The following is a 14,671-nucleotide window of genomic DNA, read 5'->3' on the forward strand; positions in this document are numbered from 1 at the left end:
AGGGCAGGGCGGGCCCCCGTGCCCCACATCCAGGCCGCGGGCCGTGAGTGCCCAGGTGGCTTGCCAAAGGGCTGAGCCGGCGGGCCGGGCGGAGCGGCCGGTACCTGTGCAGCCCGGGCGGCGGCAGAGGCCCCTCAAAGCCCGTACCTGCCCCACCGCCCCCCGCCTCATGTTGGCACAGGCAGCGTCGGCAAACTTCTTTAGCGCGGGATACAGTAAAACCTAAGTTACAACCAATAAAGGAAGGTTGCGTTACGGACTGGTTGCTCCCCACGCGCTTGTTATTGTGGGGAATATTAACAGTGTAACTTCGGTCCGCATGTACCACCCTCCCTTTTTTGTGTAGGCGGGGGGTGGGGGAGGGCCGCCAGCGTGGCCGCCAGCCGGGACGGGCGGCGCGCCCGGCTCGCGCCAGGCCTGCGAATGGCAAAGTAGATTTATTCGTTTGGACGGATATTAATCACGGAGAGCGAAAACCAAAATCCGATTCGACTGGCACGCGATATCAATGACAATGTTGCGCCCGCCGAAAAAAAAGAGGAGGGGGGGGAAGGACAGCAGTAACACGGCCAGGGAAATTAGAGCGGGATGGAAGGGCCTCGCATCCGAAGCGACCGGGACATAGCGCAGCCAGTGCAGTGTGCTGGCACGGCCCCGTGACGGCGCAGAGAAATCTGCGTAGTTGGAATTCCCGACGTGGATGTCGTCAGCGCCAAGTTGTCGACATGAGACAAGGAAATGAAACAAGCGCCGGTCCCAGTCCCAGAGGACTTCCACGACGACCTCCTCGACACCTCCTCGACGACCTCCACGGCGAACTCGGAGACGATCCCCAGGGCATCGCTTCGTGAACAACAGGCCTGACCACCAGTCGCTTTCGGACGCGACACCCTCTGGCCTTAAATAAATTCCTCAGGGACGCCTATTCCGCCCCGGCGGCGTCCTGCCCAGGCGAGAGGCGACGCGACGGCCGTCGTGGACTGCCCCATGCACTTAGACATATTGGCGCGCAGAACGCGTCGGGGGAAAGTAATCTATTACGAAGCGTCCAATCGAGTGCGGGCGCGCATTCGTCCCAGTTACACTTGGTGCCGCCGCCCTGCTGCTGCGCCGCGTCCGCGAAACACATTTCATTGCGCGAGGCGGGGGCACGTTCCGTATTACTTCCCGGCCTGCAGGGCCTGCACGTGGGACAGGGCCGCGCCCGGCCGCGCCCAGGCCGGAGAGTTATTGTCATCTTTTTGGTCCGACGGACATCGTTAACGGCGGCTCCGGCAGTAGTAAGGTGCACCCTAGGGCACGCGCCGCCATCTTGGACCCCCCCCAGTCACCAGGGCCGGCCCATTTGCTTGGCGTCGTAAGGTGACTCGAACTGGGTTACGCAAATTCGCACTGTGACTTGGGGGGTCCAAAATGGCAGCACGTGACCTAGGGGGCACCATACTACTGCCGCAGTAGTAAGGTGCCCCCCAAGTCACGTGCTGCCATACACCGACAGAGATACACCAAGTGTGCGTCTGCCGCTATGGCCCCGGCGGATCTCCTCGGGGAGTGTTCGCTCCTCCCAGGACGGCAAGGGACCTGGACAAGAGTCCTGGACAAGGGCCCGCTCGAGAGGTCGGGGCTCGGCCGCGCGCTATCTCCAGAAATCGTTAAAGAGTTGATGGCAGGGAGGCACCGCAGTGTGTGTAGGGGGCGGGGGAGGCCAGTTATGAGGGTGGGTGAGGGGGAGGGGGCGTACGTGCCCGGACAACAGATGGAGCGGTCGAGCGTCACTGGAAAGGGTGGCTTCCCTCCAACTTGCAGCTTCCCGATGACGGAGGTGGGACCATCTGGCCGGCCGGAGCTCTCCGCGCCCTCCGCCAGCCTGTGTACAACGCGAGCCCCCGGCACTGCATCCGTTCCACGCCGATGCATCGCCCGAAAAAGCTCACGCCGTTTTACCGGGTTCCGTTTCGTTGCGGGACGTGTCCGCGTTGCAGAGTGGAGGTCAAACATGTGCAAAGGCTGGTGTGCGGTGTGCGGCTGTTAGCTCGTCGCCGCCCCGTGACCGCGCCGTGGCTGCGGTATGGTTGGCGCTGCGGGGAAAATCCCCTTCCCCGAAACCGTTGGCCTTTCTGCCTTCACCACTCAGCGTAACAAAATTTGCGACCGCGTCGTGAGCGCGAGGGGCGGCGGGGCTGCTGGGGTGCCCCCAACACGGGAGAGAGGCCCGGGCTATGCACAATCAGGCCACCTCGCTACCGCGCCACCTCGTTTCCGCCGCTGCTTTTGTTGTTGTTTCGTTGTTGCTTTTATTTGGCGCGGTGGGGCGGGGCCGGACGGGGCCGCCTCGGAATGATGTCGGAGCGCAAGTGGCGGACGGGGCGGACGGGGCGGCCAGAGTGATGGTGCATAGTTTGGGGCCTGGACGGGGGCCTGGGCTGGGGGCTGGTCCGTGCCGCCGTGCCACAGCTGCGACGGCGAGCCCGCCGTGGACCGCCAGCAGGTAACTTTGGGGACGACGGGGGCCTCGGCCGCCGCTGCTCCACTGGGGGGCTGGGTGGAGACGCCCAATTTAGCGGGCCGCTGCCTCTTTTGAAAGAGTATTCCTCTTTTGAGAAAGCGGCGCGGCCCATCTCGGTAAATGGTGCGGATCACCCGGTTATTGCCGCGAGGGCGCGAGGGCTGCGAAGGGCCGCCTGCGAGGTAGGCCTCGGCCGCGGCCACTGCGCGCGCGCGTTCGGCGTGTTGCCTATGGCGCTGTCCGCGGGCGCTCTGCGGCTGGCTTCACCCTGCTTTGCCGCGGTGGTGGCGCGGCGGCCGATTCTAGCACTGCCTGCCAGGCCTGCCTGCAGGACTAATCGACTAATCGTTGCTGCGGCGCACTCGCTGCGGCGCACTGCGGCCCTCGGCGTGGGGGCTTCAGCGGCCCAGCCACACTGCACCGAGGGCTGCAGAAGGACCCCCGAAGGCGGTGCACTCCGTCTCGCTCACACCCGCTCGCCGACAGCACTCTGTCCTCGTCCCCTCTATTCTTCTGCCGGCCTCTCGTGAAAAAGTGGCACTCTTTATGCTCTCCACGGAGTGCCCCCCCCCCCTCCTCGGCGGGGCCCTCGACGTGTTTATTGTTTGTGCAAAGAGGCGCGGGTCGCAGCGCCGCCCCAGGCCGGCCGAAGCAGGGGTCGGAAACGGCCTAGGGAGCGCGTGAGCCCGTGCGCCCCACCGCTGCCGACGCGCCGCGCGCGGCGGACCGCTCTGCACGGCGGTACTAAAATCGACAGAACTTTGTCAAAACTTCATCAAATCGATCAAACGAGGTCATTTTTGGATTCTACACAAAATTTCCTATCGATTACAAACAATGGTTTAGCGTTTCAAGTGTTTAAAACACGTTATTTTTCAATTATAAGTCAATTTTACCGGCAACCGACAGCCGACTTGATATTTCTCATTCGCTTAAAAAGTGATTTCTGTTTGTTTTAGGTCCATACATGCAGCGAGCCGATTGTTGGCCATAGTTTACTCTGTGGCGTGGTGTGTTTGGAATGTTGATACGACCTCTGGGGCGACCACAGTGATCCAAAACGTAACTTGGACATTTGGTACAAAATTGGTTTTTGCAACTTTGGAGGTTAAAAGCACAGCTTGTAAAATCACGTTTGTCATGTTCTATACGCCTAAGCCACCCAGAATTTTATTCTCTATCGCCCTGTGGTAAGCGTTTTGCGAAAGGAGATCAAACTTCAGATATCTCGCAAAAGTTCCGAAACACTACGAAAACGCCGTAACAGTACAAGCAAACGGGGGAGCTTAATGTAAACAAACTATAGCTCGGATTGAAAATCTGACACCACCACGTTGTAGCGCGGACAATTTTACAAGCCATAGTCTAAGCTCATCGCAATCGGACCATCGGTTCGAAAACAGCAGTATATATTCTAAAAGACAGATTTAACGTCGGGTTTGGTCAGGCGGCGGCAGTATGAGAAATTACTGTGGCGGCGCACTGAACAGGGGTTAAGAGATTTGCTCGCTACGTTCAAACCGATGGTCCGATTGCGATGAGCTTAGACTATGGCTTGTAAAATTGTCCGCGCTACAACGTGGTGGTGTCAGATTTTCAATCCGAGCTATAGTTTGTTTACATTAAGCTCCCCCGTTTGCTTGTACTGTTACGGCGTTTTCGTAGTGTTTCGGAACTTTTGCGAGATATCTGAAGTTTGATCTCCTTTCGCAAAACGCTTACCACAGGGCGATAGAGAATAAAATTCTGGGTGGCTTAGGCGTATAGAACATGACAAACGTGATTTTACAAGCTGTGCTTTTAACCTCCAAAGTTGCAAAAACCAATTTTGTACCAAATGTCCAAGTTACGTTTTGGATCACTGTGGTCGCCCCAGAGGTCGTATCAACATTCCAAACACACCACGCCACAGAGTAAACTATGGCCAACAATCGGCTCGCTGCATGTATGGACCTAAAACAAACAGAAATCACTTTTTAAGCGAATGAGAAATATCAAGTCGGCTGTCGGTTGCCGGTAAAATTGACTTATAATTGAAAAATAACGTGTTTTAAACACTTGAAACGCTAAACCATTGTTTGTAATCGATAGGAAATTTTGTGTAGAATCCAAAAATGACCTCGTTTGATCGATTTGATGAAGTTTTGACAAAGTTCTGTCGATTTTAGTACCGCCGTGCAGAGCGGTCCGCCGCGCGCGGCGCGTCGGCAGCGGTGGGGCGCACGGGCTCACGCGCTCCCTAGGCCGTTTCCGACCCCTGGCCGAAGCCCGCGCCAAACTTGTATTCCCTCGACACACTTCCTTGACAAGCCTCGCGGAGCTTCGCGGAGCCTTGCAGTGGAGAGCGGGGCGACTGGAGCAGGATTCTCTCCCCATTTACGTGAGCCCTCGTTTCTTCTCCCGCAAACCGCATCCACGCCCCATAGGCCGCCCGGCCTAAATCTCATTGTTTTCCAGTTGATTAAAGTTTTTCCCGAGCGCCATCCGTCAAGTTGTTTCGCAGCCCACCGGTCTTCTGGCCCACTGTGCACGGCGGGCCGCCCCTGGAGAGGGCCCCACGGCCCATGGCCTACGGGAGAAAGAGATTGCCGTCGCTTTTTTTGCGAGCCGCCGAGTTCGCGGCACACTTAGCTCCCTCTCTGGCTTCTGTCAGGCAAAATAAATGGGTCATCGGCTGGCGTGGCGTGGCGTGGCGTGGCGGCCTCGCGGCACCCTCCGCGACGGCGAGTGTGTCCAGAAGGGCCCTGGTGGGAAGCGGGCCGCGGGGAGCCGTCCGGACCGAAGGCCTCCGTGAGGAATCAATCCTGGCCGTCGTGGGTCGGGGCAGTCGGCCCGGCCCGTCTGGGATCAATGGCGGAGGCGGAAATGCAGCCGAAGCCGGCTGGAGCGGAGCTGGAGCGGAGCTGGAGCGACGGTGCCAAGTCAATCCGTCACAGCCGCCAGTGCCAGCGCCGCCTGGATGAATGACACAGCGCGATCCAGAGGCTCGGCAGAGGTTTGGGGAGGCAAAGATGCCAAGTCGTACTTGGAAAATACCAAGTTGTACCAGGCTCGGACTGGCCCCCAAAATCAGCAAATTTCCGAGATTCGACCACTTTTTGACCAACTTGGTCGGAAAATCGTTGCGGTCAAAGCCAAAACCGTTGTGGTCAACGTCTTCCCTATACAGGGCATGAAAGAGTACAGTCTTAAGAATACTAGAACGTCGAGGGAGCCCTTTTACGGCGACTAGATTGGACACAGTGGCCACCCAAAGTCAGCAAAATCAGCAAATTTCCGAGATTCGACCACTTTTTGACCAACTTGGTCGGAAAATCGTTGCGGTCAAAGCCAAAAACGTTGTGGTCAACGTCTTCCCGATACAGGGCATGAAAGAGTAGAGTCTTAAGAATACTATAACGTCGAGGGAGGCCTTTTACGGCGACTAGATTGGACACAGTGGCCACCCAAAGTCAGCAAAATCAGCAAATTTCCGAGATTCGACCACTTTTTTACCAACTTGGTCGGAAAATCGTTGCGGTCAAAGCCAAAATCGTTGTGGTCAACGTCTTCCCGGTACAGGGCATGAAAGAGTAGGGTCTTAAGAATACTAGGGCGTCAAGGTAGGCTGTTGGCAAGGATTTTTTTAAATAATTTTTTTTAACAGTATTGTCGAACTTTCATTTTGTTTGACTCGGGCTGCGCTTTGTTAAACGCAGACACGGCCTTGTCTTATCTCCAGCCCCTGCCGCTCCCTCGGCGTCGAAATACGACGAACCGTATAAAGCCGACTCTTAGCCCGAGCTCAACGTTGTTATTGTTGGCCAAAAATAAGAAGGCCAAAGTTCCGTGCGACAAAAGCAGCGCGCCCGCTCCGCTCTCTAAATTTAATCCGGGCCGGACGGGCGCCGCTCTCTCTCTCCTTCTCTCTCGCACTCTCTTTCTGCCAAAGCGGCGGACAGGGATCTGTTTGGCCTGTCGGCTGCCGCTAGTGCCGCTCCCTGTCTGCGGCAACAGAAATAATATGCATTGGTCCAAACGGATTTTCTCTTCCGCTCGGCGGCGGGGCGGGGCGGACTTTTTCTCCTTTTGCGGCGCCGCGGTACAGTCCCGCGCAGCGTACCTTATAAATATGTATTGAAATCCGCGCTCCGGTCCGGAACACAAGTGGCAACAAGAAGGAGCCACCCTGCGAGTCCACGCCCTCCAGGCCCTGCAGGCCCTCCAGGCCACCGGGATGATTGCTCTGCGGCGCCGTTGGCGTTCTTGTTGGCGTTCTTGTTGGCGATCTTGTTGGTTCGGCGCGCGTGCTCGGCGTGCTCGGCGTGCCGCCACTGCAAGGCCGCCGTCGGCAGATTACCGCGAATCACCAAGTCAAAGCTCGACTCCGGTGGTCGGCAAGAGGTCTGCAAGAGGGCGCGGAGCGCGGAGAGGCCGCCGTCTAGCTTTCTAGCTTTCTAGGTCAGCGGGTACCGCCAGCAGATCGCGCGTCTCCCACGCCAGCGGAACTCTCATTGCCGCCGCCTCCGAGCATAGTGGGCTGGAAGACCGGTGAGGCGGCCGAAACTCTAGACGCGTTTTGAGCTCCAGAGTCGCGAAATGAAGCTGGAACGGAACGTGTGACTCCACCAATGGATTCCTAGTTCGGAGAGCAATCCATTGGTGGGGTCACACGTTCGCTTCGAGTCCCATTTAGCGACTCTGGAGCTCGAAAGGCGTCTAGAGTTTTGGCCGCCTCCACCGGTCCTCTGGCCCACTGTGCCAAGTAGCGCAGCGCCGGCGACACCGCGAGAGGCAGGCAGCGAGGCGGGCGGGCGCGGCGAATGGAGCATGAAGCTGCCGGAATGCACTTACGCCCCCCTCCCCTCCCCCCGCCCCTTTCTTGGCTCTGGAAGCTCCAGGGCTCCGCTGCTCCGCTGCTCTGGTGTGTCGCACCGCCCGTGTCGATTCACCCCGCCAGGCTGCCATCCTCCCGAACCCAGAGATGAGGTCCTTTGTGTGGCAGGAAGGGGTCTCTCGGCGCAGAAAGGCGCGCTGCTCACCTGTGAGCCTGCCAGCCTGCCTGCCTGCCTGCCTGCCTGCACGCCTGCCTGCCTGCCTGCCTGCCTGCCTGCCTGCCTGCCTGCCAGCCTGCCTGCCTGCCAGCCTGCCTGCCTGCCTGCCTGCCTGCCTGCCTGCCTGCCTGCCTGCCTGCCTCCCTGCCTGCCTGCCTGCCTGCCTGCCTGCCTCCCTGCCTGCCTGCCTCCCTGCCTGCCTGCCTGCCTGCCTGCCTGCCTGCCTGCCTGCCTGCCTGCCGCCTGCCTGCCTGCCTGCTGCCTGCCTGCCTGCCTGCCTGCCTGCCTGCCAGCCTGCCTGCCTGCCTGCCTGCCTGCCTGCCTGCCTGCCTGTGCCTGCCTGCCCGCCTGCCTGCCTGCCTGCCTGCCTGCCTGCCTGCCTGCCTGCCTGCCTGCCTGCCTGCCTGCCTGCCTGCCTGCCTGCCTGCCTGCCTGCCTGCCTGCCTGCCTGCCTGCCTGCCTGCCTGCCTGCCTGCCTGCCTGCCGGAGTCTCATTACTGACGCAATCCCCGCACCAATCGACTGCCGGCAGGAAGCGCGCCAGGGTGGAAATCAGACAGCAGGACGCGCCGCCTCGCTTATTCCCCTTGACCCTTCTTTTCGAGTTTATTCCTTTCAATTTTAAATTTGCGTTGTTGTGAGGCGGCCAGCAGTGCGCGAGGGACGCAGGGCCTGGCCGCCTGGCCGCCTGGCCTTCAGACGCCGCCGGGCTGCTGCGTTGCTCGCCGCTCGGGGCGCCCCGGCCGGCCGGTCTGCAGATAAGCACAATCAAGATGTATTGCCGGGCTCCCCAGGCCCCTCGCCGTTCACGGGGGGCTTAATTGATGGCCCGTTTCTGCTGTGCCTCCAGGGGGGCTCCCCTGGGGCCGCGGAGGTTCATTTTTCCAGACCGTTGCAGTGTTTGGAATAGCGGTGTGTGTGTGTGTGTGTGTGTGTGTGTGTGTGTGTGTGCATGTGCATGTGTGCGGGTAGCCCACGCTGATTATGCAGGCAGCGCAAACAAGCAGTGCTGCCGGTCCATATCGACCATCTAATGTGTGCCGTCCAAACGCCGTGCGGCCGTGCGGCCGTGCAGTGTCGGACACGGGGCCAAACACGTGTCGCGTCCCGAAGCCGAAGCGCGCCAAAGCGTCAGCACAGTGAGAACAACGGCTTTTCTGTTTCGTTGCAATTGTTGGGCATAATTACTACTGGCGAATTTTGCCGCTCCCGGGTAAGCGAAAAGGAGCACGATTCGGGGAGCTTACACACAAACTGGTGTAAGGTTCGGAACGGCCGGCAGCTCCGGTTGCACGGCGGCGAGCCCGAGGCACCCGAGGCGAGCCCTTTCCTTTACTTACTTTGGTGCTCTACTTGTTGCGGCGTTACCTGAGATCTCGCCACGCGGGGCCCACGGGGGGCCCACCACTCCCCGCGCCCGACGTGCATTCTCTCAGGCTCTCTCATCAACGGCTTCTGACCAATTAGGCGGACTTCTTCCATCGCGCTCCGAGTCGTCGCTCCGTCTCCGTCTGTGGGGCGTCCCGCACGGGTGCGAGAGAGACAGCGCGACTCTCGGAATCACCCGCACGCCTCGGTGGCGGCGGGGGAAGGGGCTTCACGACGGCACCCTTGGAACCCCTGGAGCCCTTGGAGGAGGTGAAGGGCACCCTGCCCTTTCGCCGCGTCGTTCGTGACGAACAGCGCCGTCCTCGGCGCCGTCAAGACCTCCTGGAAGTAAGTGTCTTCCTCTCGGCGGCGGCGGGGCCGGCGGCCGCGTTTTAACCGCAGGCCGCTTCAAACCCGAAACGAGATTCGTTAAGCTCCGCGTCGAGCCTTCCCTCGAGGGCGACTAGCGACTTCAGCGGACCGATTCCGAGAGTCGTTGTCGTCGCTCCGTCTCTATCGCACCTGTCCGGGACGCCCCATGAGTGCGAGAGAGACAGCACGACGAATGTGTCTGCAGGACCGCGGCGTGTTTTCCTGTTCCCTTTCCTGACCCGCGTCCCTCCTCCTTCTCTTGGGGTGCCGGCGTGGCGGGGCGTGGCGGGGCGGCGCGGGGCGGGCCGGACTGGCCGGACAGGCAGCCAGCCGAGCTGGCAGACAGGCGGCTGGCCGGACGGGACTCCCTGGCCTATCCTCCCTCGGCCGGCGCCACGGCCCCCGCGCCGCCCCCGCCGCCCCCAGCACCCTAGCCTCCCCCTCTCATCGATCCCCGCGGGATGGGATGCGTGGCGCCCCAGCGCCTCCAGCCGCCTCCAGCCGCCGTCTCCAGGCCCTCCAGCCGCCGCGGCGCGCCGCCTCCAGCGCCTCCAGCGCCTCCAGCGCCTCCAGTCCGGCCGGGCCGCCGCTCTCCAGCCGCCCGCTGGCCGTCCGGTACCACACGGTACCTCCCTCCTCTGTAGGCCCCCGACGCGGACCGGCCCAACCGGACGAAGTCCTATATTTAAACACCACTGCAGATGATCGGTCGACCTCCGCGCACGGTCCCAACAACAGCACACAAGCGTACTTCCAGCCAGCTCCTCCAGCCCGACGGCCCTCTCTGATGGGGTCGCGACTCTCGGGTCGAGGAGAGCTGGGCGAATGACCACTGAAGTGCAAGCGGGGTCGGCAGCGCTTTGGAACCGACCAGGAAAATCCGGAACAGATGTCGTGGCGAAAAGCAGCGCCAACTGGCCTCTAATTGCCGGCCGAGGCGGCGGTGCGGCGGGGCCTCAGATGTTGCGCGGCGCCGGCCGCAAGACGCTAACAGCCTCCTCGTCGTGCTGCGCAGTGCTCGGCGCCTAGCCTAGGCCTGGCACAGCCCGGCCTCCGCGGCGCCAATTTTCAACTGCTGTTACATCTGGAAGCTGTCGGCGGCACCGGGCGGGTCCTAATGGAGAGGACGCCGAGGAGAGGCAGACCCCCCACCCCCACCCTTTCCCCTTTTCCTCTCCCTCACACACACACTTACACGCACACTTACACGCGTAGACACGACATCCCACTCGCCAACATGATGCGCATTACATTGCACACACACTCGCAGGCGCGTCCACGCACATCCCCGTGGCCTTGGGCGTATAAGTCTCCATCTCGGACTGACGCCGACGCGCCGCATGGCCGGCTGCCTCTCCCACGAGGCTAACAGGTCGAATTACCCCGTAGAACGACAAGCCCCCCGTGCCTGATGACCCCCGGCCGGCGCGGCCCGCCCAAAGGCCGCCCAAAGGCCTACGTCGTCCTGCAGGACGAGAAAGGCGGCGGGGCCGGCCGGGGCCGCGAGAGGCTTAGCGCTTAGGGGAGGCCGCTTAAGAGAGGTCCAACCACTTGTGGACGCAGAGCGACGCAGAGCGAGGCAGAGCGAGGCGCGGCGAGGGGCAGCGAGGCCGCCGCAACGAGGTCACAAGACTCTTTTCCGCGTCTCGAAACTCAGTTAGGCGGCAATCAAATGACACGGCTTCGTTTCCGTTCGTTGATTGTTTTTCAAGAAAGTTTCATCGCTTTCAGCTCGAAGAAGGGGCTGTCTTCTTAAAGCCCGGAGTTAGCCGGGAGTGGCGACGCGAAGGACGAAGCCAAGCCACTCGATGGCGCCGCGGAGGTGGCGCGGTGGCGCTGGGAAGTTGTCAGTCACCGCCTCGCCGCCTGGTAGGCGCATGAATATAAACCCGATGGCAGCCGTCTGAGGCGCGTCGCGCGGCCACCGCGACGACGCTCCACCCGCCCCGCCCCGCCCCGCCCCGCCCCGCCCCGCCCCGCCCCGCCCCGCCACGGCCACCACGCCTCACGCATTTAGGCATTATCTCCCCAGAGCCGAGCCGAGTGCACTTAATATTTCAGCGCGGGCCGCATGTTTCATGTGCCCCCCCCCCCCCGGCCAGTGGCGTAGGAATGCGACAAGTTAAACTTTCCGCCCTTATCCGCGAGATACTACAGCATTGGGCCGGTCACAGGACGTAATCCCGGAGGAATATCGCTGTCTCTGTCGCACTCGTGGCGCGAGCCGCAGGGGCGCGAGAGAGACAGAGCGACGAGACGACTCCTTGAAAGCACAGCCCGCGCGACGTAGCCCGGCCTGATTCCAGCCAGTTAGAGATTAGGAATCCTTTCCCCCGCCTCCGCCGCGCCGCCGCCCCTCGGAGCTCGTCGACGTCGTGAACGTCATTCACCCGTCGCGCGACCCTTTGTGCCCGGCGGCGCTCCGCTTGCTCCGCTCGAGTCGTCGTCCCCGTCATTTTCATCCTCTTTGTCATCCTCATTTCATCTTCCGTGTCTGCCCTCCGCACCGTGCCGCGCCGTGCCGTGCCACTCCTTTCCGCGCCGGTCACGCGGATGCTGGCGCGCTGGCGCAGGACTTTTGGGGAACCTCCGCGGAATGAAAGGCGTCGTGGCAGGTGGGCGGAGGGAGATGGACAGGAGGGTGGGGCTAAGCCCGGCCGGCTACTGGACCCCTCTGGGCCCTCTGGGCCCTCTGGGCGCGCTCCTCCGGCGTCTCAAATGGAGCGAGGGTTGCGGGGGCTGCGGGGGCTGCCGGCCGGGCCCGAGGGGCCTGCCGCAGAACGGCCCCGGAAACGGGCCGCACCCATCGGCGCCGCCATCGCCGCCATCGCCGCCATCGGCCCCGCCAGCGTTTTTGGCGCGCATTTTCCCCGAAGCTGGTCGGCGTGGCGTTCAAAGGGCTGGGCGGGCAGGGCAGTCGGTGCGGGCAGTGCGAGGGCCGCGTGGCGGGGAGGGGGAAGGGACGGGGAGGGATGGGGCGTCTGGGTACTCATTAGGCCACTTACGCATTCGAGGACAGTGCTTGGGAGGGAGGCAGGGTCAGAGGCTGTCTCGCTGGTGCCGCGCCGCGCGCACCACTGTAGGGATTCTTTTCTTTTCCTATCTCTCTCTCTCTCTCCCCCTCAGGCCATCGCACATCCATCATCCTCCGCATCATTGTGGCGGCCGGTGCGTTATTCGCACCGCCCTGATGGACTTCTCGGAGTGCTGTCCGATCCGTTTCCCGGCTCGCCATTTCAGGCAGGCAGGCAGGCAGCCAGCCAGCCAGGCAGCCAGGCAGGCGAGCGTGCCCCAATCGCAGCACAGCGTGCGTGTGACACCCCTCGCTGCGTAGCTGCTTTCTTGTTGTTGATTTTTTTTTCGCACAATTTATTATTTTCCTCTTTTCCCCCTTTCCACTTGTCGCTTTGTGATCCAGTTCGACCCCTGCCCTGGTGCGTGGGAGCTTTGAAAAAGTAAATCTGCAGTGTTGAAGCAAACTGAAGTGACTCATTTTCAGTCGGTGGCCGCTCCAAAGTGTCCTCAAACTACATGATGGATGGGGCGTCACACAGATTTGGACGAGGTCAGCAGGCCCTACAGTGTGCCTACCCGGTGCGTCGGGCCGCCGCCTTCTCGTATTTATTGACGGGATGCTCGTTAACACCTGAGTCGCACCACGCCCCACCACGCCACGCCACGCCCCACCACGCCCCACCAGGCAATTAAGCCCGGGGTCCGTTCGGCAAACACTATAGCACCTCGTAGGGCCTCGTAGGGCCTCGTAGGGCGGGGCATTAAAACGCGGAGGCGCCGTCCTAGACTCCCGGCGAGCCCCAATCGAGGCGCCGCGCCCGCCAGCAGGCTGCTGTCCCTCTCGCACTCAGGACGCGTCCCGTTGAGGTGCGAGAGAGACAGAGCGACACTGATCGGAAGCAGCCTGCAGTCGCTCCCCGAATGGCATTCCTGATGATACTTGGGAGATTCTTCCTCGGCCATCATCAGAGACCGTGCCGCCTCATCGCCCGCCCGCCTGCCTGCCTGGCGGGTCGCTGCCGGGGCGAGGTCCCGGGGGTCCCGGGGGCCTCGTTTGGGGCGATGGGATTGGCGGATGAAGGGGAGAGAGGCGAGAGCGGAGCGCCTCGGCACGTTATTCTAATTAATTATTATCGGGCCGCACGCGCCTGGTCACGTGGTGTCGCTGTGCCTCTGTCGCTAGTGCCGCTCGGCCGCGTGCGCTTTCAAGTCAAAGGGTGCGGTTCGAATCCCTGCCCGGGGGAGAGGCAGCGCCACAGGTAGGGGCATCTTCACATAAGTCAGGGTGAGGCTGTCCGTTCCGCGCCGCCCTTCTCAAATGCCTTCGCTCAGCTTCAACGTGGGCCCTGCCGCCCTGCCGCCCTGCCGCCCTGCCCGGCCGCCCCCTCCACCGCGAGAGGTCGACTTCCCCGAGGGAAATCTGCCCTCCTGTCCTGCAACGAAATACATCCTCACACACTGGCGCGCACGCGCGGACGCACGCACACAGACAGCCCCCTCCCCTCCCCCTCGCTTTCTCAATGACGGGCAGCCCGGGCAGTAGCAGGCAAATGCCGGGGCCGCCGGGCGGGACGGGCCGGGCGTCGAAATTAAAACAGGCGACGCCGAAAAAGCGCCACTGTTGTCTGGGACTCCGAGAGTAGCTCTGTCTCTCTCGCAGCTATACGGGACGCGCCATGAGAGCGAGAGAGACAGAGCGACGACAAGGACTCTCGGAATCAGTCTGCAGGGACGCTGGGAGGGGTCGCCGGGGACATTAAAGGTGGCGGCACCAAGTCGCGCTCTAAAAGGGCGTCGTCGCCGTCGTCGTTCCGAGACTACTCAAGTCGGCAGCCCGTCGTCATGGCCCGCGCCGCCGAGGCCCTTACGGCGGAAGGGTGCCCCGGGGCCCGGGGCGCGTCAAGCCTCGCCGTCGTCGGCGTCAAGTGCCCGTCCCGGCCGTGGCCCTGACCGCCCTGACCCACGCCGTCGTCGGGCTGCCGCGACCACAGGTGGCCGCCGCGGCGGCGCCTTTCTGGAAGAAGCGAGAAAAATGAGGTTCGCGTCGCATCATCCGTTCCATTTTGCCGCCGCCGTCGCCGCCGTCGCCCCGCGGCCGAAATTGGCCCGGCGAGATGAGGCGCTGCCTTGGCGCTGCCGACGCCGCCACCTCGCACTTTGTTATCCCGCATTGTCCCTCGGCGGCCGCGGCCACAAAGAGTTCGCCTCGCCTTTGTTCCGCCGGCCGGCCTGCTTCGGGACTTGCATGTCTTCCGCCTGGAAGCACGGGAGGGGTCGAGCAGAGAAAAGGGGGGGGGGATGAGTTGGGATTCTCACGCCAACCAAATGAGGCCCGGAACTGCTCCCGATTCCTCCAGGAACAAGCTGTTGGGGTCAA

The sequence above is a fragment of the Thrips palmi genome, unplaced genomic scaffold (assembly GCF_012932325.1).
Source record: "Thrips palmi isolate BJ-2018 unplaced genomic scaffold, TpBJ-2018v1 HiC_scaffold_8, whole genome shotgun sequence".
Lineage (NCBI taxonomy): Eukaryota > Metazoa > Arthropoda > Insecta > Thysanoptera > Thripidae > Thrips > Thrips palmi.